This window comes from Pangasianodon hypophthalmus, chromosome 7 (genome assembly GCF_027358585.1).
Source record: "Pangasianodon hypophthalmus isolate fPanHyp1 chromosome 7, fPanHyp1.pri, whole genome shotgun sequence".
Lineage (NCBI taxonomy): Eukaryota > Metazoa > Chordata > Actinopteri > Siluriformes > Pangasiidae > Pangasianodon > Pangasianodon hypophthalmus.
In genome coordinates this window covers 12,781,837-12,808,816 of record NC_069716.1, presented here as the reverse complement: position 1 = coordinate 12,808,816, position 26,980 = coordinate 12,781,837, and the positions used below count along the sequence as shown (strand labels likewise).

Below are 26,980 nucleotides of genomic sequence, written 5' to 3'. Positions count from 1 at the left end.
TTGCAGTTGAATGCAGTACACTTTCATGACATTTTTCACTTGTTTGGGATGAAAAATGATAGGAAATAAATTTGTTTTGATCGAAACTTAAAATTGAATAATAACTTTTGGAAAAGTCTTAATCGTGTTAAAACATGTTTAGATAGTCAATACCCATCACATATTCACTAACACCAAGCTTTGTCACCATACCTCTATCAACTATTACAAGTGTGTGTCTTAGGCGCTGAAAACGCTATTTAGACATTTTCAAAGCCCTTAGAGCTGGGGAAAGTGCTTTTTCTAACTAAAGCAAACTTGCAGGGGCATGCAGTACATTTCAATGATATTTTTCACATGTTTAGGATAAATAATGAGAGACTATATCTGTGTTTTCACTGTAACGTAAAATTGGAAAAGAATGTGTGGAAAAAGTCTGAATAGCAAAAAAACATGTTTAGAAAGTGAATTTCCATTACATATGCACTTACTATGTTTTGTCCACGAACCTTTAGGGTTTCATTCTTTTGTGCACATCAGGCGCTGAAAACGCTATTTAGACAGTTTCAAAGCCCTAGGAGTTTTAGAAAGTGCTTTTTCTAACTAAAGCAAACGAGCAGGGGCATGCAAGTACATTTTCATGATATTTTTTATTAATTTGGGATGAAAAATGATAGGAAATAAATTTGTTTAGATTGAAACTTAAAATTGGAACTTTAACTTTAAACTTCAACCTTTGGAAAAGTCTTAATCGTGTTAAAACATGTTTAGATAGTCAATACCCATCACATAGTCACTAACACATATCTTTGTCACCATTCCTCTATGAGCTATTACAAGTGTGCGTCTCAGGTGCTGAAAACGCTATTTAGACATTTTCAAAGCGCTACGAGCTGGGGAAAGTGCTTTTTCTAACTAAAGCAAACGGGCAGGGCATGCAGTACATTTCAATGATATTTTTCACATGTTTAGGACAAATAATGATAGAAAATATCTGTGTTTTCACTGTAACGTAAAATTGGACAAGAATGTGTGGAAAAAGTCTTAATCGCAAAAAAACATGTTTAGAAAGTGAATTTCCATTACATATGCACTTACAATGTTTTTTCAACGAACCTTTAGGGTTTCATTCTTTTGTGCTCTTCAGGCGCTGAAAACGCTATTTTGACAGTTTCAAAGAAGTACCAGCTTGAGAAAGTGCTTTTCTAACTAAAGCTTACTTGCAGGATCATGCAGTACATTTTAAAGACATTTTTCACTTGTTTGGGATGAAAAATGATAGGAAATAAATTTGTTTAGATTGAAACTTAAAATTGAATAATAACTTTTGGAAAAGTCTTAATCCTGTTAGAACATGTTTAGATAGTCAATACCCATCACATATTTATTAACACAAATCTTTGTCACCATTCCTCTATGAGCCATTACAAGTGTGTGTCTTTGGCTCTGTACAAGCTATTTAGACAGTTTCAAAGAACTACCAGCTTGAGAAAGTGCTTTTCTAACTAAAGCTTACTTGCAGGGGAATGCAGTACATTTTAATGCCATTTTTCACTTGTTTGGGATGAAAAATGATAGGAAATAAATTTGTTTTGATTGAAACATTAAATTAGATAATAACTTTTGGAAATGTCTTAATCGTGTTAAAACATGATTAGATAGTCAATACCCATCACATATTCACTAACACAAAGCTTTGTCACCATACCTCTATGAGCTATTACAAGTGTGTGTCTCAGGTGCTGAAAACGCTATTTAGACATTTTGAAAGCGCTACGAGCTGGGGAAAGTGCTTTTTCTAACTAAAGCAAACGGGCAGGGGCATGCAGTACATTTCAATGATATTTTTCACATGTTTAGGATAAATGATGAAAAAAAATATCTGTGTTTTCACTGTAACGTAAAATTGGACAAGTATGTGTGGAAAAAGTCTTAATCTCGAAAAAACATGTTTAGAAAGTCAATTCCCATTACATATGCACTTACAATGTTTTGTCCACGAACCTTTAGGGTTTCATTCTTTTGTGCTCTTCAGGCGCTGAAAACGCTATTTAGACAGTTTCAAAGAAATACGAGCTTGAGAAAGTGCTTTTCTAACTAAAGCTTACTTGCAGGATCATGCAGTACATTTAAATGACATTTTTCACTTGTTTGGGTTGAAAAATGATATGAAATAAATTTGTTTAGATTGAAACTTAAAATTGTATAATAACTTTTGGAAAAGTCTTAATCGTGTTAAAACATGTTTAGATAGTCAATACCCACCACATATTTACTAACACAAATCTTTGTCACCATTCCTCTATCAGCTATTACAAGTGTGTGTCTTAGGCGCTGAAAACGCTATTTAGACAGTTTCAAAGAACTACCAGCTTGAGAAAGTGCTTTTCTAACTAAAGCTTACTTGCAGTTGAATGCAGTACACTTTCATGACATTTTTCACTTGTTTGGGATGAAAAATGATAGGAAATAAATTTGTTTTGATCGAAACTTAAAATTGAATAATAACTTTTGGAAAAGTCTTAATCGTGTTAAAACATGTTTAGATAGTCAATACCCATCACATATTCACTAACACCAAGCTTTGTCACCATACCTCTATCAACTATTACAAGTGTGTGTCTTAGGCGCTGAAAACGCTATTTAGACATTTTCAAAGCCCTTAGAGCTGGGGAAAGTGCTTTTTCTAACTAAAGCAAACTTGCAGGGGCATGCAGTACATTTCAATGATATTTTTCACATGTTTAGGATAAATAATGAGAGACTATATCTGTGTTTTCACTGTAACGTAAAATTGGAAAAGAATGTGTGGAAAAAGTCTGAATAGCAAAAAAACATGTTTAGAAAGTGAATTTCCATTACATATGCACTTACTATGTTTTGTCCACGAACCTTTAGGGTTTCATTCTTTTGTGCACATCAGGCGCTGAAAACACTATTTAGACAGTTTCAAAGCCCTAGGAGTTTTAGAAAGTGCTTTTTCTAACTAAAGCAAACGAGCAGGGGCATGCAAGTACATTTTCATGACATTTTTTATTAATTTGGGATTAAAAATGATAGGAAATAAATTTGTTTAGATTGAAACTTAAAATTGGAACTTTAACTTTAAACTTCAACCTTTGGAAAAGTCTTAATCGTGTTAAAACATGTTTAGATAGTCAATACCCATCACATAGTCACTAACACATATCTTTGTCACCATTCCTCTATGAGCTATTACAAGTGTGCGTCTCAGGTGCTGAAAACGCTATTTAGACATTTTCAAAGCGCTACGAGCTGGGGAAAGTGCTTTTTCTAACTAAAGCAAACGGGCAGGGCATGCAGTACATTTCAATGATATTTTTCACATGTTTAGGACAAATAATGATAGAAAATATCTGTGTTTTCACTGTAACGTAAAATTGGACAAGAATGTGTGGAAAAAGTCTTAATCGCAAAAAAACATGTTTAGAAAGTGAATTTCCATTACATATGCACTTACAATGTTTTTTCAACGAACCTTTAGGGTTTCATTCTTTTGTGCTCTTCAGGCGCTGAAAACGCTATTTTGACAGTTTCAAAGAAGTACCAGCTTGAGAAAGTGCTTTTCTAACTAAAGCTTACTTGCAGGATCATGCAGTACATTTTAAAGACATTTTTCACTTGTTTGGGATGAAAAATGATAGGAAATAAATTTGTTTAGATTGAAACTTAAAATTGGATAATAACTTTTTGAAAGTCTTAATCCTGTTAGAACATGTTTAAATAGTCAATACCCATCACATATTTATTAACACAAATCTTTGTCACCATTCTTCTATGAGCTATTACAAGTGTGTGTCTTAGGCGCTGAAAACGCTATTTAGACAGTTTCAAAGAAATACGAGCTTGAGAAAGTGCTTTTCTAACTAAAGCTCACTTGCATGATCATGCAGTACATTTAAATGACATTTTTCACTTGTTTGGGATAAAAAATGATAGGAAATAAATTTGTTTTGATTGAAACTTAAAATGGAATAATAACGTGTTTAAAAGTCTTAATCGTGTTAAAACATGTTTAGATAGTCAATACACATCACATATTTACTACCACAAATCTTTGTCACCATACCTCTATCAGCTATTACAAGTGTGTGTCTTAGGCGCTGAAAACGCTATTTAGACATTTTCAAAGCCCTACGAGCTTGTGAAAGTGCTTTTTCTAGCTAAAGCAAACGAGCAGGGGAATGCACTATTTTTGAATGATATTTTTCACATGTTTAGGATAAATGATGATAGAAAATATCTGTGTTTTCACTGTAACGTAAAATTGGACAAGAATGTCTGGAAAAAGTCTTAATCGCGAAAAAACATGTTTAGAAAGTCAATTCCCATTACATATGCACTTACAATGTATTGTCCACGAACCTTTAGGGTTTCATTCTTGTGTGCTCTTCAGCCGCTGAAAACGCTATTTAGACAGTTTCAAAGAAGTACCAGCTTGAGAAAGTGCTTTTCTAACTACTTGCAGGGGAATGCAGTACATTTTAATGACACTTTTTTCACTTGTTTGGGATGAAAAATGATAGGAAATAAATTTGTTTTGATTGAAACTTAAAATTGAATAATAACTTTTGGAAAAGTCTTAATCGTGTTAAAACATGTTTAGATTAGTGAATACCCATCACATATTTACTAACACAAATCTTTGTCACCATTCCTCTATGAGCTATTACAAGTGTGTGTCTTAGGCGCTGAAAACGCTATTTAGACAGTTTCAAAGAAATACGAGCTTGAGAAAGTGCTTTTCTAACTAAAGCTTACTTGCAGGATCATGCAGTACATTTTAATGACATTTTTTTCACTTGTTTGGGATGAAAAATGATAGGAAATAAATTTGTTTTGATCGAAACTTAAAATTGAATAATAACTTTTGGAAAAGTCTTAATCGTGTTAAAACATGTTTAGATAGTCTATACCCACCACATATTTACTAACACAAATCTTTGTCACCATTCCTCTATCAGCTATTACAAGTGTGTGTCTTAGGCGCTGAAAACGCTATTTAGACAGTTTCAAAGAACTACCAGCTTGAGAAAGTGCTTTTCTAACTAAAGCTTACTTGCAGTTGAATGCAGTACATTTTCATGACATTTTTTATTTTTTTGGGATGAAAAATGATAGGAAACAAATTTGTTTTGATTGAAACTTAAAAATGGATAATAACGTTTTTAAAAGTCTTAATCGTGTTAAAACATGATTAGATCGTCAATACCCATCACATATTCACTAACACAAAGCTTTGTCACCATACCTCTATCAGCTATATTGCAAGTGTGTGTCTTAGGTGCTGAAAACGCTATTTAGACATTTTCAAAGCGCTACGAGCTGGGGAAAGTGCTTTTTCTAACTAAAGCAAACTTGCAGGGGCATGCAGTACATTTCAATGATATTTTTCACATGTTTAGGATAAATGATGAGAGACTATATCTGTGTTTTCACTGTAACGTAAAATTGGAAAAGAATGTGTGGAAAAAGTCTTAATAGCAAAAAAACATGTTTAGAAAGTGAATTTCCATTACATATGCACTTACTATGTTTTGTCCACGAACCTTTAGGGTTTCATTCTTTTGTGCACCTCAGGCGCTGAAAACGCTATTTAGACAGTCTCAAAGCCCTAGGAGCTTTAGAAAGTGCTTTTTCTAACTAAAGCAAACGAGCAGGGGCATGCAGTACATTTTCATGACATTTTTTATTAATTTGGGATGAAAAATGATAGGAAATAAATTTGTTTAGATTTAATCTTAAAATTGGAACTTTAACTTTAAACTTCAACCTGTGGAAAATTCTTAATCGTGTTAAAACATGTTTAGATAGTCAATACCCATCACATAGTCACTAACACATATCTTTGTCACCATTCCTCTATGAGCTATTACAAGTGTGCGTCTCAGGTGCTGAAAACGCTATTTAGACATTTTCAAAGCGCTACGAGCTGGGGAAAGTGCTTTTTCTAACTAAAGCAAACGGGCAGGACATGCAGTACATTTCAATGATATTTTTCACATGTTTAGGATAAATAATGATAGAAAATATCTGTGTTTTCACTGTAACGTAAAATTGGACAAGAATGTGTGGAAAAAGTCTTAATCGCAAAAAAACATGTTTAGAAAGTCAATTTCCATTACATATGCACTTACAATGTTTTTTCAACGAACCTTTAGGGTTTCATTTTTAGTGCTCTTCAGGCGCTGAAAACGCTATTTTGACAGTTTCAAAGAAGTACCAGCTTGAGAAAGTGCTTTTCTAACTAAAGCTTACTTGCAGGATCATGCAGTACATTTTAAAGACATTTTTCACTTGTTTGGGATGAAAAATGATAGGAAATAAATTTGTTTAGATTGAAACTTAAAATTGGATAATAACTTTTGGAAAAGTCTTAATCCTGTTAGAACATGTTTAGATAGTCAATACCCATCACATATTTACTAACACAAATCTTTGTCACCATTCCTCTATGAGCTATTACAAGTGTGTGTCTTAGGCGCTGAAAACGCTATTTAGACATTTTCAAAGAACTACCAGCTTGAGAAAGTGCTTTTTCTAACTAAAGCTTAATTGCAGGGGGATGCAGTACATTTCATTGATATTTTTCACATGTTTAGGATAAATGATGATAGACTATATCTGTGTTTCCACTGTAACGTAAGATTGGACAAGAATGTGTGGAAAAAGTCTTAATCTCGAAAAAACATGTTTAGAAAGTCAATTCCCATTACATATGCACTTACAATGTTTTTTCCACGAACCTTTAGGGTTTCATTCTTTTGTGCTCTTCAGGCGCTGAAAACGCTATTTAGACAGTTTCAAAGAAATACGAGCTTGAGAAAGTGATTTTCTAAATAAGGCTTACTTGCAGGATCATGCAGTACATTTAAATGACATTTTTCACTTGTTTGGGATGAAAAATGATAGGAAATAAATTTGTTTTGATTGAAACTTAAAATTGGATAATAACTTTTGGAAAAGTCTTAATCCTGTTAGAACATGTTTAGATAGTCAATACCCACCACATATTTACTAACACAAATCTTTGTCACCATTCCTCTATCAGCTATTACAAGTGTGTGTCTTAGGCGCTGTACACGCTATTTAGACAGTTTCAAAGAAGTACCAGCTTGAGAAAGTGCTTTTCTAACTAAAGCTTAATTGCAGGGGAATGCAGTACATTTTAATGCCATTTTTCACTTGTTTGGGATGAAAAATGATAGGAAACAAATTTGTTTTGATTGAAACTTAAAAATGGATAATAACGTTTTTAAAAGTCTTAATCGTGTGAAAACATGTTTAGATCGTCAATACCCATCACATATTCACTAACACAAAGCTTTGTCACCATTCTTCTATGAGCTATTACAAGTGTGTGTCTTAGGCGCTGAAAACGCTATTTAGACAGTTTCAAAGAAATACGAGCTTGAGAAAGTGCTTTTCTAACTAAAGCTCACTTGCATGATCATGCAGTACATTTAAATGACATTTTTCACTTGTTTGGGATAAAAAATGATAGGAAATAAATTTGTTTTGATTGAAACTTAAAATGGAATAATAACGTGTTTAAAAGTCTTAATCGTGTTAAAACATGTTTAGATAGTCAATACACATCACATATTTACTACCACAAATCTTTGTCACCATACCTCTATCAGCTATTACAAGTGTGTGTCTTAGGCGCTGAAAACGCTATTTAGACATTTTCAAAGCCCTACGAGCTTGTGAAAGTGCTTTTTCTAGCTAAAGCAAACGAGCAGGGGAATGCACTATTTTTGAATGATATTTTTCACATGTTTAGGATAAATGATGATAGAAAATATCTGTGTTTTCACTGTAACGTAAAATTGGACAAGAATGTCTGGAAAAAGTCTTAATCGCGAAAAAACATGTTTAGAAAGTCAATTCCCATTACATATGCACTTACAATGTATTGTCCACGAACCTTTAGGGTTTCATTCTTGTGTGCTCTTCAGCCGCTGAAAACGCTATTTAGACAGTTTCAAAGAAGTACCAGCTTGAGAAAGTGCTTTTCTAACTAAAGCTTACTTGCAGGGGAATGCAGTACATTTTAATGACATTTTTTTCACTTGTTTGGGATGAAAAATGATAGGAAATAAATTTGTTTTGATTGAAACTTAAAATTGGATAATAACTTTTGGAAAAGTCTTAATCGTGTTAAAACATGTTTAGATTAGTGAATACCCATCACATATTTACTAACACAAATCTTTGTCACCATTCCTCTATGAGCTATTACAAGTTTGTGTCTTAGGCGCTGAAAACGCTATTTAGACAGTTTCAAAGAAATACGAGCTTGAGAAAGTGCTTTTCTAACTAAAGCTCACTTGCATGATCATGCAGTACATTTAAATGACATTTTTCACTTGTTTGGGATAAAAAATGATAGGAAATAAATTTGTTTTGATTGAAACTTAAAATGGAATAATAACGTGTTTAAAAGTCTTAATCGTGTTAAAACATGTTTAGATAGTCAATACACATCACATATTTACTACCACAAATCTTTGTCACCATACCTCTATCAGCTATTACAAGTGTGTGTCTTAGGTGCTGAAAACGCTATTTAGACATTTTCAAAGCCCTACGAGCTTGTGAAAGTGCTTTTTCTAGCTAAAGCAAACGAGCAGGGGAATGCACTATTTTTGAATGATATTTTTCACATGTTTAGGATAAATGATGATAGAAAATATCTGTGTTTTCACTGTAACGTAAAATTGGACAAGAATGTGTGGAAAAAGTCTTAATCGCGAAAAAACATGTTTAGAAAGTCAATTCCCATTACATATGCACTTACAATGTTTTGTCCACGAACCTTTAGGGTTTCATTCTTGTGTGCTCTTCAGCCGCTGAAAACGCTATTTAGACAGTTTCAAAGAAGTACCAGCTTGAGAAAGTGCTTTTCTAACTAAAGCTTACTTGCAGGGGAATGCAGTACATTTTAATGACATTTTTTTCACTTGTTTGGGATGAAAAATGATAGGAAATAAATTTGTTTTGATTGAAACTTAAAATTGGATAATAACTTTTGGAAAAGTCTTAATCGTGTTAAAACATGTTTAGATTAGTGAATACCCATCACATATTTACTAACACAAATCTTTGTCACCATTCCTCTATGAGCTATTACAAGTGTGTGTCTTAGGCGCTGAAAACGCTATTTAGACAGTTTCAAAGAAATACGAGCTTGAGAAAGTGCTTTTTCTAACTAAAGCTTACTTGCAGGATCATGCAGTACATTTTAATGACATTTTTTTCACTTGTTTGGGATGAAAAATGATAGGAAATAAATTTGTTTTGATCGAAACTTAAAATTGAATAATAAATTTTGGAAAAGTCTTAATCGTGTTAAAACATGTTTAGATAGTCTATACCCACCACATATTTACTAACACAAATCTTTGTCACCATTCCTCTATCAGCTATTACAAGTGTGTGTCTTAGGCGCTGTACACGCTATTTAGACAGTTTCAAAGAACTACCAGCTTGAGAAAGTGCTTTTCTAACTAAAGCTTACTTGCAGGATCATGCAGTTCATTTTCATGACATTTTTTTATTAATTTGGAATGAAAAATGATAGGAAATAAATTTGTTTAGATTTAAACTTAAAATTGGAACTTTAATTTTAAATTTAAACCTGTGGAAAAGTCTTAATCGTGTTAAAACATGTTTAGATAGTCAATACACATCACATATTTACTAACACAAATCTTTGTCACCATTCCTCTATCAGCTATTACAAGTGTGTGTCTTAGGCGCTGAAAACGCTATTTAGACAGTTTCAAAAAACTACCAGCTTGAGAAAGTGCTTTTTCTAACTAAAGCTTACTTGCAGGTGGATGCAGTACATTTCAATGATATTTTTCACATGTTTAGGATAAATGATGATAGACTATATCTGTGTTTCCACTGTAACGTAAGATTGGACAAGAATGAGTGGAAAAAGTCTTAATCTCGAAAAAACATGTTTAGAAAGTCAATTCCCATTACATATGCACTTACAGTGTTTTTTCCACGAACCTTTAGGGTTTCATTCTTTTGTGCATTCAGGCGCTGAAAACGCTATTTAGACAGTTTCAAAGAAATACGAGCTTGAGAAAGTGATTTTCTAAATAAGGCTTACTTGCAGGATCATGCAGTACATTTAAATGACATTTTTCACTTGTTTGGAATGAAAAATGATAGGAAATAAATTTGTTTTGACTGAAACTTAAAATTGGATAATAACTTTTGGAAAAGTCTTAATCGTGTTAAAACATGTTTAGATTAGTGAATACCCACCACATATTCACTAACACAAATCTTTGTCACCATTCCTCTATGAGCTATTACAAGTGTGTGTCTTAGGCGCTGAAAACGCTATTTAGACAGTTTCAAAGAACCACCAGCTTGTGAAAGTGCTTTTTCTAGCTAAAGCAAACGGGCAGGGGCATGCACTATTTTTGAATGATATTTTTCACATGATTAGGATAAATGATGATAGAAAATATCTGTGTTTTCACTGTAACGTAAAATTGGATACGAATGTGTGGAAAAAGTCTTAATCGCGAAAAAACATGTTTAGAAAGTCAATTCTTCATTACATATGCACTTACAATGTTTTGTCCACGAACCTTTAGGGTTTCATTCTTGTGTGCTCTTCAGCCGCTGAAAACGCTATTTAGACAGTTTCAAAGAAGTACCAGCTTGAGAAAGTGTCTAACTAAAGCTTACTTGCAGGGGAATGCAGTACATTTTAATGACATTTTTTTCACTTGTTTGGAATGAAAAATGATAGGAAATAAATTTGTTTTGATTGAAACTTAAAATTGTATAATAACGTGTTTAAAAGTCTTAATCGTGTTAAAACATGTTTATAAAGTCAATACCCATTACATATTCACTAACCCAAATCTTTGTCACCATACCTCTATCAGCTATTACAAGTGTGTGTCTTAGGCGCTGAAAACGCTATTTAGACAGTTTCAAAGAACTACCAGCTTTAGAAAGTGCTTTTCTAACTAAAGCTTACTTGCAGGATCATGCAGTTCATTTTCATGACATTTTTTTTATTAATTTGGGATGAAAAATGATAGGAAATAAATTTGTTTAGATTCAAATGTATAACTGGATTATAATGTCAGAAAAAGTGTTATTCGCGAAAAAAAATTGTTTATAAAGTCAAAATCCAATCACGGATGCACTAACAATGTTTTCAAAACAAACCTCTTTGTTCTAATACGAGTGTTCATCAGGCGCTGAAAACGCTATTTAGACAGTTTCAAAGAAATACGAGCTTGAGAAAGTGCTTTTCTAACTAAAGCTTACTTACAGGATCATGCAGTACATTTTAAAGACATTTTTCACTTGTTTGGGATGAAAAATGATAGGAAATAAATTTGTTTAGATTTAAACTTAAAATTATATAATAACTTTTGGAAAAGTCTTAATCGTGTAAAAACATGTTTAGATAGTCAATACCCATCACATATTTACTAACACAAATCTTTGTCACCATTCCTCTATGAGCTATTACAAGTGTGTGTCTTAGGCGCTGAAAACGCTATTTAGACAGTTTCAAAGAACTACCAGCTTTAGAAAGTGCTTTTTCTAACTAAAGCTTACTTGCAGCGGAATGCAGTACATTTTCATGACATTTTTTATTTATTTGTGATGAAAAATGATAGGAAATAAATTTGTTTAGATTTAAACTTAAAATTGGAACTTTAACTTTAAACTTAAACCTGTGGAAAAGTCTTAATCGTGTTAAAACATGTTTAGATAGTCAATACCAATCACACATTCACTAACACAAAGCTTTGTCACCATACCTCTATCAGCTATTACAAGTGTGTGTCTTAGGTTCTGAAAACGCTATTTAGACATTTTGAAAGCGCTACGAGCTGGGGAAAGTGCTTTTTCCAACTAAAGCAATCGGGCAGGGGCATGCAGTACATTTCAATGATATTTTTCACATGTTTAGGATAAATGATGATAGAAAATATCTGTGTTTTCACTGTAACGTAAAATTGGACAAGAATGTGTGGAAAAAGTCTTAATCGCGAAACAACATGTTTAGAAAGTCAATACCCATTACATATGCATTTACAATGTTTGTCAACGAACCTTTAGGGTTTATTTCTTGTGTCACTTCAGGCGCTGAAAACGCTATTTAGACAGTTTCAAAGCCCTACCAGCTTTAGAAAGTGCTTTTCTAACTAAAGCTTACTTGCAGGGGAATGCAGTACATTTTAATGACATTTTTTACTTAAATGATAGGAAATAAATTTGTTTAGATTCAAATATATAACTGGATTATAATCTCAGAAAAAGTGTTATTCGCGAAAAAAAAATTGTTTATAAAGTCAAAACCCAATCATGGATGCACTAACAATGTTTTCAAAACAAACCTCTTTGTTCTAATAGGAGTGTTCATCAGGCGCTGAAAACGCTATTTAGACAGTTTCAAAGAAATACGAGCTTGAGAAAGTACTTTTCTAACTAAAGCTTACTTGCAGGTTCATGCAGTACATTTTAATGACATTTTTCACTTGTTTGGGATGAAAAATGATAGGAAATAAATTTGTTTTGATTGAGCTTTAGAAAGTGCTTTTTCTAGCTAAAGCAAACGAGCAGGGCCATGCACTACTTTTGAATGATATTTTTCACATGTTTAGGATAAATGATGATAGAAAATATCTGTGTTTTCATTGTAACGTAAAATTGGACAAGAATGTGAGGAAAAAGTCTTAATCGCGAAAAAACATGTTTAGAAAGTCAATTCCCATTACATATGCACTTACAATGTTTTGTCCACGAGCCTTTATGGTTTCATTCTTGTGTGCTCCTCAGGCGCTGAAAACGCTATTTAGACAGTTTCAAAGAACTACCAGTTTGAGAAAGTGATTTTCTAACTAAAGCTTACTTGCAGGGGAATGCAGTACATTTTCATGACATTTTTTATTTATTTGGGATGAAAAATGATAGGAAACAAATTTGTGTTTGATTGAAACTTAAAATTGGATAATAACGTGTTTAAAAGTCTTAATCGTGTTAAAACATGATTAGATAGTCAATACCCATCACATATTCACTAATACAAAGCTTTGTCACCATACCTCTATGAGCTATTACAAGTGTGTGTCTTAGGCACTGAAAACGCTATTTAGACATTTTGAAAGCCCTACGAGCTTGGGAAAGTGCTTTTTCTAGCTAAAGCAAACGAGCAGGGGCATGCACTATTTTTGAATGATATTTTTCACATGTTTAGGATAAATGATGATAGAAAATATCTGTGTTTTCACTGTAACGTAAAATTGGACAAGAATGTGTGGAAAAAGTCTTAATCGCGAAAAAACATGTTTAGAAAGTCAATTCCCATTACATATGCACTTACAATGTTTTTTCCACGAACCTTTAGGGTTTCATTCTTTTGTGCTCTTTAGGCGCTGAAAACGCTATTTAGACAGTTTTAAAGAAATACGAGCTTGAGAAAGTGCTTTTCTAACTAAAGCTTACTTGCAGGGGCATGCAGTACATTTAAATGACCCTTTTCACTTGTTTGGGATGAAAAATAATAGGAGATATATTTGTTTAGATTGAAACTTAAAATTGTATAATAACGTGTGGAAAAATCTTAATCTTGAAAAAACATGATTAGCTAGTCAATTCCCATCGCAAATGCACTAACAATGGTTTGTCAACGAACCTCTTTGCGCTAATACAAGTCTGTCGTAGGTGCCTCAAAACGTGTGGAAATGTAATTGTTTATGTTAAAATTTAAAAGTGGATAATAATGTGTAAAATAGTCTTAATCGCGATAAAAAATGTTTAGAAAGTCATTACCCATCACACATGCACTAACAATTTTTTGTCAAGGAACCTCTTTGCGCTTATACAAGTGTCCTCTTTAGGCGCTGAAAACACTATTTAGACAGTTTCAGAGCTCGAGGAGTTTGGGAAAGTGCTTTTTCTAACTAAAGCATTTGGGAAAAGGCATGCATTTCATTTCAAAGACATTTTTTACATGTTTAGGATTAAAAATGTCTTGAAATATAATTGTTTAAAGTGAAACTGAAAAGTGGATAATAATGTGTAAAAAAGTCTTAATCGCGAAAAAATAAAATTTGAAAAGTTAATATCCATCACATATGTACTAACAATGCTTTGTCAACGAACCTTTTCGCGCTAATGCAAGTTTGCGCTTTAGGAGCTGAAAACGCTATTTAGACAGTTTCAAAGCGGTGGAGTTTGGGAAAGTGCTTTTTCTAACTAAAGCATATGTGTAGGGGCATGCACAACTTTTCAAAGGATGTTTTCATATGTTTAGGATGAAAAACGATAGGAAATATAATTGTTTATGTTAAAATCAAAAGTGGAGGGTGGTCACGTGACCCGAAGCAGGCTGGCAGCTTAGGAGTTTTGCTCCGCTTCTAGACTTCGAGACGTATTTTTTTTTATTACTCCCTTTTTTTTCCATTTTGTGATTATTTAATAATGTATTGAGAAATGGAAAGTGGAGGGCACAAGGACTTTCCTATTTTTGCATCGACTAGATCACAGAAGGGTAAGCCCACAGTCGGATACTTCGCTAATTTTAACTGAAATTAGGGCCGTTGGTACCCGTTTAGACGGTATTGTGGGACAGCTGGAAAAAATAGCTGCCTCGGTTACAGTTCTTGAGAGCTCATTCGCTGCTCTCGCCGCACGAGTTACTGACACTGAAACCCGGCTAAGTACAGCTGAGCAGCGGATTTCTGCGATAGAGGATTCGGGGTGCACACATGGCACTCAGATGGCTGCTTTGCGTGCGACCGTGGAACAACTCCAAACTAAGGTGGATGACTTGGAGATCCGTGGTCGCCGCAAAAACTTGAGGATTGTTTTTGCTTCCTGAGAAAGTGGAGGGCAACGAACCTCTGACTACATTTTTACAGAATATGTTGCCAGTTTGTCTACAGCTTCCCGCAGATTTTCCTGCTATTGAGATTGAGAGAGCGCACAGAACCCCCGCTTCCATCCCAGTCTGCGCCGAGCGCACTGCCAAGGAGTATTATTGTCCGTTTCCTACGTTTTCCGGTAAAGGAGGCAGTTTTGCGAGCAGCTAAGAAAACGACAGCAAATTATAAAGGTGCCACATTACGCTTCTTTCCGGACTTATCTGCGGAGACGGCGAGCGTTTGGAGCGGTGTGCAGAGCTATGGTGGACCGAGGTGTTTACCGAGGTTTTGCATACCCAGCTAGACTCCGCTGTCTACACAACGGAAGGATTATTTTATTTGATAGTGTCGAATCGGCCACTAAATTCCTGGAATCTCCAGACAAGTGAGCCTCTAGGTGTAATTGGCGTAGACTTTAAGACTGCTTTCGTGGTGTTTCTCTTTCTTTAAACTTCAAGGTGAAACAGTTATTCGGTGAAATTTTTGTTTGCACGCATAAGGCCCTTCTGGCCGTGTACTTTATGTTTGTTACGCCGGACCTGCATAAACGTCGATTTCTTTTTGTCACCTGCCATTCATTTTATTTTTATATTTATATTTTTTTAAGGAGCCCTCGGGCGGTCTTCTCTGACTGCCGTTTTCCCGGTTGGTCAATGGAGGATTTTGGGGAAGGCGTGAGTGACGAGTTGTTTTTTTTGTGTTATTTGAGTCCTATCGTTTGGGGATAGGGAGAGGGGGGAGGGGTTGGGAGGGGGGGGGGGGGTTGTTTGTGTTTAGCAGAGCGGATCGTATTTCAGATGTATGATGTCTTAACTTCACTTCTGTCAACCTACAGCATCCAAATACTTTGTCCTGCACTAATATATGTCCAGCCTGACTAGGGTGCTCATATGGAACGTGAAGGGCATGGGCAATGTAGTCAAAAGAAAGAAAATTTTAACATTCTTGAAGAAGAAAAAGGTAACTATTGCACTTCTACAGGAGACACATTTGTCAGACATGGAGCATTTACAGCTCAAAAGAGATTGGATTGGTCAGGTATATTTCAGTTCTTTTTCATCAAATAAACTGGGAGTTGCTATTTTGATTCATAAAAACTTTCCTTTTATCTTAGAGCATATCCAACAGGACCCTGAAGGCAGATTTATTTTAATTACTGGTCACATTTTATATCTTATTGTTTAATCATCATTGCAATGGCCTGGGGATTATGTCTGGGGATTTTAATTGTGTCATGGATAATAAGTTGGACAGTTCATCTTCTATAAAATCAACCTCCCGTTCTTCACAAACTCTTAAAAATATGTGTCATGCTTCAGGCTTGGTGGATATATGAAGAGAATTACATCCAGGTGTCAAAGATTATACCTTCTACTCTCCTCCCCATAATTCTTATTCAAGGACAGACTATCTATTCTTGCCTTCTAGATACATTAACTGTGTAAAATCCTGTGAAATTGGTCCACTGGTTCTTTCTGATCATAACCCTGTTTATTTAGGTTTAACAGAGTTCTCAACCCCAAAATCACCTTACTGGAAATTTAATAGTACTCTCCTTAAGGACAATTTTTTTGTCAGTTCCTTAAAGAAAAAATATCCCAATATTGGCAGGATAATGAATTTTGTCCAGCAAATAGCACCACTAAATGGGATGCAGCTAAGGCCACCTTAAGAGGCCATATTATTTCTTTTACTGCTTGGCATAAAAAACAAAAGGCTGAGAATAGCAACAATTTAGAAGAGGAGGTCAAAAGATTGGAATTGCTTCATAAAACTTCACCCACACAAAATAATTGGAATCTTCTAATCGGTGCCAGATCTAAATTGAACCTGGATTATTCAGAACATTAACAGAAATTAATAACATTTAGTAGGCAAAGGTTTTATCAATATGGTAATAAACCTAGTCATCTTTTAGCCTATCAACTTAACTGTGAACGAGCTGAAAGATCCATTAAGGCTATTAAAACTACTGATGGAGTGATTTCATATAATTCGGTTAAAATTAATTCCAGTTTTAAAGACTTTTATGAGAACCTGTACACTTCCTTATGTCCATCCCAAGACTCTACCATTTTCTTGGATAAGATGTCACTACCCTCAATTTCAGAGAAGGACCAGGCTTTTCTCAACACTCCTCTTACAAAAGAAGAAATTTTTGCGGCTCTTCAATCTATGCCTAGTGGGAAGGCGCCAGGGTTGGATGGTTTTCCTCTGGAATTTTATAAAAAATTTTGGTACGAGCTCTCTCCTATTTTCATGCCTGTAGTCGATAACCTGGCCAGGTTCTAGCCAGGTTCTTGGAAGACTGCCTCTATTAGCCTGATCCTCAAAAAAGGAAAGAACTCATTGGACTGTGCCTCATACCGCCCAATCAGTTTAATTAATGTAGATTTTAAAATTGTGGCCAAAGCCTTAGCTCGTCATCTGGAGGGAATTCTACCTAAGATCATTAAACCTGACCAAACTGGATTTGTTAAATCTCGCTATTGTTCAGACAATGTGCGTCGTCTCCTGAATATAATACATCGGTTGAATACAGATGTTGACCCGGCTGCTATAATATCTCTGGATGCAGAAAAGCATTTGATAGGGTCGAGTGGAGGTTTTTGTTTCAAGTGTTGGACAAATTCAACTTGGGCTCTAACTAGATCAGATTAGTCAGACTTCTTTACTCTGATTCAACAGCTGTGGTCAACACCAATGGCTTATTAGCAGGTAAATTTTCAATTCATAGAGGCTGCCGTCAGGGTTGCCCCCTGTCGCCACTACCGTTTGCCTTGTTTATCAAATCCTTGGCGGAAAGTATTCGCATGCATAATGGCATCCAGGGGGTGAAGGCAGATGGAATGGAACACCGCATATCATTATATGCAGACGATGTCCTTCTTTACCTGAGGCAGCCACAATAATCAATTCCTTGTGTGTTGGAGACAATTAATCAGTATAGCCAGTTTAGTGGATACAAAATAAATTTAGGGAAATCCCAAGCCATGTTTTTAAACACCCCACAAAATATTAAACTACAATGTCCCTTTTACATCACTGCCTCTGGGTTTCTTTATTTAGGGATACACATAACCCCCAATTTAAAGGATTTGTTCTTTAAGAACTATTCACCCTTAATGACAAGATTTAAGCAGGATATGAATAGGTGGACCTCTTTGCCAATTTCTTTTTTTGGAAGAATTAATACAGTTAAAATGAATGTACTCCCCCGTTTACTTTATTTATTTCAGTATATACCCTGTTATCTGAACCATAACTTTTTTAAGGGTTTGAATGCAGCTATTAGTAAGTTTATATGGAATAATAAAAAACCCAGGATTAAGTTCACTTCTCTTCTCAAGCCAAAGGAGTGTGGAGGCGGATCTTTATCCGACATGCAGCTTTATTATTGGGCTGCTCAGATCAAACAAATGCTCAGATGGTTTTCAAATGATACAGACTCTCTGTGGGTCAGTATGGAATCCTTTGCATGTGCCCCGAGAACACTAACATCTCTTCCATTCATTAATAATTTTAAGAAGATCCAGCCAGTAGTTGAAAACTTTTTGTTATTTAACACCCTTTTGGCTTGGGAAGATGTTAGAAAATATCTCCATCTCCCCAGGAATTTAACCATGCAATCATTTTGAACCCTGATCTCCCTGCTTTGTTAGCTAGTATTGGCCTTCGGACCTGGGTAGAAAAAGGTGTTTTTAATTTAGCCAGCTTATTTACAGATAATGTTCTCAAATCTTTTGAGACACTTAGAACAGATTATCAACTTCCTAGAACAGATTTTTTCAAATTTCTCCAGCTACGTCATTTTATTCAATCTGAAATGAGACAGGGTAAAATTCGCTGGTAAATGTCTGACACTGAGAACCGTCTCCCTCTTGAAGGGTCAGATTTCTTATCTGTATGGCTCCCTTTTATCAGAAGCCTCATCACCCATAAATCCTCTAAGAAAGGTTTGGGAAAAGGATATGGGCCAAACATTAACTGATGATGAATGGCTTTCTATATGTGAGGAGGTATTTCATAAATCAACTTCAGTTTCTGTGCATGAGCAAAACCTTAAATTCATATACAGAACATATCTCACCCCTGTACACTGAAAAAATTTGGAGTAGGATTTACTTGAAAAAAGCTTGGAAACAATTTTCACTCAGAAAAGGCTAGTAAATTTACAAAAATTTTCCAAGTAAAAGCCTATCCATAATTATAAGTTAGGTTTACTTGGGAATTCCCAGTAAATTCTACTGACTCTTTGTTTGTAAATTTTACTTAAGTAATGCTTATAAATATATAATGATTTATTGCATTTTATTTCATAAGAGTCCTAGTTATCTTTTTTAGTTATCCTGAGTAACCTTTACTTTAAATATTATTTAAAACATTACTTAATATAATTTGTAATGTATTACTACTGATGTTTTCAATGAAAAAACACTGACATCCATTTTCCTTGAGTACTTTTATTTGAATTAAACTCTTGAAAAAATAGATTAAACAAAGGGAATGATAAAACAAATGGACAAAAATGAATGGAGACATTCATTAAGATTAACTGCTGTTGTCCAAAAACATGGCCAAAATGGTTCAGCATCTTTATCCTATATATGGTTTGTCTGATTCTGTGTGGTGTCGGGACAAATGTATTCGTAGAGCATTAAATGTTTTAAATTTACAAGGGCAATCAGCATAAAGACAAGGGGTCGATGACTGACAGCCAGAATTTCCGTGCTTGAGCCGTAAGTGTTTTAAAAGTTGAAGTCTTTTGTTTGACTCAAAGCTGCATTTTCAACACAACCACCTCATGCTGTGGCACCTGCAATAAACAAAAGATGTGCACACACACATACACGCACACACACACACACACACACACACACACACATATAAACCAGTTGAGGTCAAAAGTTTAAATCCTCCTCTCAGAATCTCCAAAATGTTAATTATTTTACCAAAATAAGAGGGATCATACAAAATGCATGTTATTGTTTATTTAGTGCTGACCTGAATAAGCTATTTCACATAAAAGATGTTTACATATAGTCCACAAAAGAGAAAATAATAGTTGAATTTATAAAAATGACCCCGTTCAAAAGTTTACATCCCCTTGATTCTTAATACTGTGTTGTTACCTGAATGATCCACAGCTGTGTTTTTAAGTTTACTGATAGTTGTTCATGAGTCCCTTGTTTGTCCTGAACAGTTAAACTGCCTGTTGTTTTTCAGAAAAATCCTTCAGGTCCCACAACTTATTTGGTTTTCCAGCATTTGTGTGTATTTGAACCCTTTCCAACAATGACTGTATGATTTTGAGATCCATCTTTTCACACTGAGGACAACTGAGGGACTCATATGCAAGTATTACAGAAGGTTCAAACACACACTGATGCTCCAGAAGGAAAAACCATGCATTAAGAGCCTGGGGGTGAAAGCTTTTGAACAGAATGAAGATGTGTACATTTTTCTTATTTTGCCTAAATATCATATTTTTTTAATTTAGTACTGCCCTTCAGAGGCTACTGAAGATACTTACATGTTTCCCAGAAGACAAAATAAGTTAAATGTACCCTGATCTTCAAATTCAAAAAGTATTTTGTATGATCCCTCTTATTTTGGTAAAATAATTAACATTTTGCAGATTCTGAGAGGGGGATGTAAACTTTTGACCTCAACTGTGTGTATATATATAACAAACATGTATGTGTGTGTGTGGTTGTATAATGTATGTATGTTTATCTAGAAATCTGTGTCATACTGCAAGGTTAATCAGTGTTGTATATGCTGTAAGAAGTATTGCCAACTTACCTTGCATGAGCTTGAATGGTGAGTGCAATCTGTGGAACACATGTTAGAAATGTTAATGTCAGAAATAGATTTTTTTCCAAATTTGAATAAATATACTGATCTTATTGATTTGAAATTTGACCAGTTAATTTATTTTGGAACAACTACATTAAATGTTTGCAAGTATAGATCATCTGGTAGAGTAAGGCTGCCTGAACACACAGTACTAATGTATCACTATTGTATAGGTCCAATAGGGAGTATAATCTCTGTTTAACTTGATTAATATGCATCAAATGCTTATTGATTTTATCAGTAAGACAAAGCAGTGTAGTTGATGTGGATTAATGGGGGATTAGCGGCTTTCTCAGTCACGTTTAAAGTTAATGTCCCACCCATCTCGGGGCTCGGCCTCGGGTATCATTCCGGTTTCGTAAATATGACTTCCGATGTCCAATTTCTAATAATACAGTGTACGCCTCCACAAAATTGGACAATAATGTTTGAAAAAGTCTTAATCGCGAAAAATGTTTTTTTTTTTTTTTTAGAAAGTCAATACCCATCACATATGCACTAACAATGTTTTGTCAACAAACCTCGATGTGCTAGTACAAGTGTGCTCTTTAGGCGCTGAAAACGCTATTAAGACAGTTTCAAAGCGCGACGAGCTTGGGAAATTGCTTTTTCTAACTAAAGCATATGGGCAGGGGCATGCAGTACACTTCAATTACATTTTTCACATGTTTAGGTTGAAAAATGCTATGAAATATAATTGTTTATACTAAAATGCATAATTGCATTATAATTTGAGACAAAAGGCTAAATCGCAAAAAAAAAAAAAAAAAAAAAAAAAACAGTCCATTCTCTTCAAATATGCACTAATACACTGTTTTCTTAACAAACCTCTATGATGCTAATACAGGTGTGCTTTGGATGCTGAGAGAGGCTTTAGACAGATTCTCAGAGCTACGAGATTTGGAAAGTGCTTTTTCTAACAATAGCATATATGCACATGCAAGAAGTACTTTTCACTGATCTTTACAACATGCTTAAAATGAAATATGATACAAAATGTGATTGTTATTTTGAAATGTTTAATCGTGTAATATTGTATTAAAAAGTCTAAATCGTGAAGAAAAAAAAACTTTAAATATGCACTAACGCACTGTTTTGTTAACAAACCTCATTGTGCTATACAAGTGTGCTCTTTAGGCGCTGAAAACGCTATTTAGACAGTTTTAAAGCTCAACTAGCTTGGGAAAATGGTTTTTCTAACAAAAGCACATGTACCCATTCATGATGTTGTTTTCAATGACATTTTTCACATGTTTAGGATGAAAAATTATACGAAATCTAACTGTTTATATTAAAATGTATAATTGGATAATAATGTGTGAAAAAGTCTAAATCGTGCAAAAAATGTTTAGAAAGTCAATACACATCACACATGCATTAACACAATGTTTTGTTTTCCAAGCCTTTCTGAAGGTTATTATATATTCTAAAAGTTATTGGCCTGTAAACTATGTTTTTGGCAGAATTTTCACCCTTGCCATGTGAATAATCATTAATAATAATAATAATAATAATAATAATAATAATAATAATAATAATAATAGTAATAGTAATAGTAATAATAGTAATAATAATAATAATAACAATAATAATAATAATAATTAACTTATTTAACTTACTAAAATTACTTTTTTATAATCTAATCTAGTTATCTTGATTCCGTCATTTTAAATAACATGATTAAATTCATACCTGGTGATGTAGCTGTTACGACATACAGTATCGCACATTTTTAGATTATCTGACTGAAAATTTTTACAGGGCAGGCCAAGTAGAAATTTAGTTGTTTGTGTGTTTTCAGTGAACATGTTATTGTGCTAAAGTGTTAATGTGTTCTTGTGTCCCATATATACTTAGATAAAATTATATTAGAAAGATGTATTTTATCAAACATTTTTTACTTTTCATGTAAACCAGAGAATGTTGCACCAACTGCTGCACATGAGATGGACCTATTAAGACAGCAGCTAGAAGCAGAAAAGGAGAAAAGTGCTTTGAAAGACGAGACTATTCACTTGTTAAAGGAGGACAAGACCTATCTTTAGTCTGAATTGGCTCGTAAGGAAGAATTTATCCTTGAATTCATTTCTACCAAGAAGGAGGAAATCCCTGGTCTAAGTGGATACTCAGGTGGGTGGTGAAGTATTAGACGTCATATGACGTTAATGTAATAATCAGTATCTTGTGGCCTTCTGAGGTTAAAAATCTTTGTGGTACCTAACAGATATGAATCAGGCTCAAAGAAAACCCAACCACTTGAACAGTCTGATGAATCGGATGATGACTCCTCTGTACTGTCTGTCTCTTCTTTTGAACTGCCAAAGCCCAAAGTGCATAAACACATGAGGCGAACCGTGACTACTCGTGTGAGAGGTAATGAAATATCTGTTACAAAGAATATGAAATATCAGGGCTGCCCCAAAATTTCAGTTACCGAAAAATCACTGTTAGTTGTCCAGAACATGGTTTGTGATGATATCAGATTATCAAAGTGCAAGCAGTGAGCATGTTTACATCCACATCCTTACACTGAATCTGCTTAATCAGCTGACAATGTTTGTGGTCATGTGAATGCATTAATGAAACTTTCCTTTATCTGCATGTAAATTCCAACATTCAAAAGTTCCATGTTGCTTTAATGTTACGGTAATTACAGTGTGTATATCTATTTCTCTGTTTCTTTTCTTTAATGAAGAACACCAAAAGCATTGTGGCAAACACTCTGGCACTAGAGGCTGTCAAAAAGGGGAGCTTTATGAGAGCTGCTTTTCAGAGTGTGGGAATGAACCGATTTACCATTGCCCATACAGCGGTAGTAGCTGAATTGAAATTAGCGGCTCCTAAGGTCTTTGACACCATCAATCCATGGAATGAGTGTGTGGAGAAGCTACAGTCAGCAGTGACATCAAAGAGACAGTTTCCCAGATGAAAATTGATGGCAAACTTTTGCCAAAAGCCAGCACCTTTGGAGACACATAGTGTGTCAGCCACTTTTTCTTAATGCACTTGTTCCTCTCAGGCATTTCTTGATGTCAGAAATTTGTTTATTTGGCTAGAAATTCTGACCTGTTAAAAGCTACAGCTCCTCAGCCTTTTACATGGCAATGCATACTACAATTTGAAATTATACTTAAAAAATAATGTTTTGCTAATATGTAACATTTAGAAAAATCCTTGCAATTGCTTGGACTAATATGATTTCTGTTTTTCTGTTATTTTATTAAAACCATTATTGTTCAGTAGTTGCATTTTCGAAAAAAAAAAAAAACAAAACAAAAAAAACAATTTTAAAGGCACGTATAACATATAATGAGAACATGATAATATTATATTGTAATTGCATCCTCTGCTTTCACTTTATTTAAAGCCATCAGTGATGCATTTAGGTTAAAGGTTAGTAATTGCATTATCACTCATAATAAGTACTTATCAGGCAGTACGACACAGCGATCAACACCAATATAAAATAATTCACTTATTGGAAATTGAAATAAATCTGACTAGCTTCATTTAGTGCTACATACACATTTGGTTTAATCCATGTTTCTGTTAAATACAGTAAATTAAGTTCCTGATTAGTAAACAGTGGGCACTCCTATCAATAATCAAATACTATGTTCTACACATGGATTTTTTTCTTTTTTGAGTTTTTCTTCCCTTGCTAAAATCCAAAGTACATCCATTACCTATAAAGAACTGAAAGCAGTATTTTTCTGCAATTACAGAAAATTCTAAAAATAAATAAATAAATAAATTAAAAAACCTGCATGTCAGAAATTTGTTTGTTTGGCTAGAAATTCTGACCTGTTAAAAGCTATAGCTCCTCAGCCTTTTACATGGCAATGCATACTACAATTTGAAATTATACTTCAAAAATAATGTTTTGCTAGTATGTAACATTTAAAAAAATCCTTGCAACTGTTTGGTGATTTCCTAAAAAAATCCTTGCGTCTAATATGATTTCTGTTTTTCTGTTATTTTATTAGAACCATTATTGTTCAGTAGTCGCATTTTCAAAAAAAAAAAACAATTTTAAACATATAACAAGAACATGATAATATTATATTATAATTGCATCCTACACTTTCACTTTACTTAAAGCCATCAGTGATGCATTTATAAAGGTTAGTAATTGTATTATCACTGATAAGTATTTATCAGGCAGCACAACACAGCGCTCAACGACAATTTCAATTGGACATTGAAATAAATCTGCATTATTAATAAGTCATTATAACTTTGATAGCAATATAAAAACGCTGGCTACATCTTTATAAATACATTCATGGAGCCATAATACTGAGTAATTAATACTTGTATATTGTGTGTACATATGGTGTATATGCATTATGAGCATGGGCATTGAAAAAGTGCATCACTTACAACAAGAATATAAATGTAACTGTAACTGTTATTGTAATGAAGCATAGGTCTTGATGTGTCTGTATAAATGTATTTATAGAACAGTAAGACTTGTTTATTAATAATTATAAATGGGGCCATAATTCATTATGAGCATGGGCTTCACAGAAAGTGGAACCAAATTTATTTTTGGGGCTACATATGTTAGTATAAAGAACTTCAAACGCGTTGAATTTATGACTAGGTTTTTTTTTTTTTTTTTTTAGGTGTGACACCTAAATTATCATTATAAATAACTGAGACACCTCCTCCTCTCCCAGTTAGATGGGGCTGATGTATATAACTGTATCCAGGAGATCATTTAGTGCTACATACTCATTTGGTTTAATCCATGTTTCTGTTAAACACAGTACATTAAGTACACTCCCATCAATAATCAAATACTATGTTCTACTCATGGGTTTTTTTCTTTTTTGAGTTTTTCTTCCCTTGCTAAAATCCAAAGTGAATCCATTACCTATAAAGAACTGAAAGCAGTATTTTTCTGCAATTACCGAAAATTCTAAAAAAAAAATTTAAAAAATGTCATCACAATAACTTGAGTTTAAAATTCAAAAATTGCATAATAATAAAAGAATAAAAGAATAAAATTGTAATAATTTATTTGTTAATTTTAGTACCATTTTATGCATACAGAACACTTTTGAGATGGCAGTGGGCATATATTTAAGTTACCCATAAATAGCAGTGCAAAGGTATCAAAGGTGTCTTTATGGTGAAGCACTGTAAGCAATTTTAACATCATTTAACAACCCTTGACACATTGTTATCTTACTTGTAGGCATCAACAGCCCCTGTAGATATATTGCAGATGTGGTAAAAATTTAAATGTACTACACAAAGTGTAGATAGGTGGTTCCTGGAGGACTAGTGGTTAGCCAGGCTCTCTGGCCTGGGTTTGATTCCCGGCAAAGGAACCAAAGACAGTGCACTTCCAGTGCTGATCCCAAGCCCAGACAAAACTGGGGAGGGTTGCATCGGGAAAACACAAAGGGTTGAGAGGAACACAAAGTTTTTGGACGAAAGTCCATCATCAGCTGTATAAACCAAGTGTTTAATTTGTTAATAGCCATTAAGGCATATAGCAATGCTAACATATCATTTTTATCCACAGGAGAGTATTTGATAGCACTTATCTGCCTTTTGGACCGCTGTAATTGGATAACTGCCACATGAGGCAGACAAGATGTAAAGGCAAAGCAGACTCAAAACATAGAACAGGCACAGCATATAATCAGTAAATAGAATAGAATAACAAATTAGGATCACATAATTCAAATAACAAACCAGGATTACAAACACAAAATAAGCAGCTCAGTGACATCACTAGCAGACCAGCAGTAAGACTTCATAATAACTGAATGAAAGTCTGAGTTATGTTTAAAAGTGTGTATGACTGTGAACAGGAGAAGCTGATCAGAAGTTTAATGATTGTGAATGTGAAAATGGATCATGCGATGATTCATGTGATGTATTTGTCCTTGATTGAGAATCATGGGAACTAGGGGTCAAGCACCGAAGATCACACAATCATGATTTTATTTTCTATCTGTCCTCATCACACCACACCAATTAATTCACCGAATTTACTTAACTGAAATGTGTACATTGGCTCCACATGAATGAATTGAGTTGCATTAACATAGTTAGTTTTCGTACAGCCAACATGATTTGATAAATGTACAATTGATATAAAAAGTCTACACGTCCTTATTAAAATGGCAGGTTTTTGTGATATAAAAAAAAATGAAACAAAGATAAATCACATCAGAACT

At 34.1% G+C, this 26,980-nt stretch overlaps 1 pseudogene; it reads left to right on the top strand.

Annotated features, from left to right (window-relative positions):
* Positions 1-14,285: 14,285 nt before the first annotated feature.
* Positions 14,286-26,645, top strand: LOC113542678 (uncharacterized; annotated as a pseudogene).
* Positions 26,646-26,980: the final 335 nt, after the last annotated feature.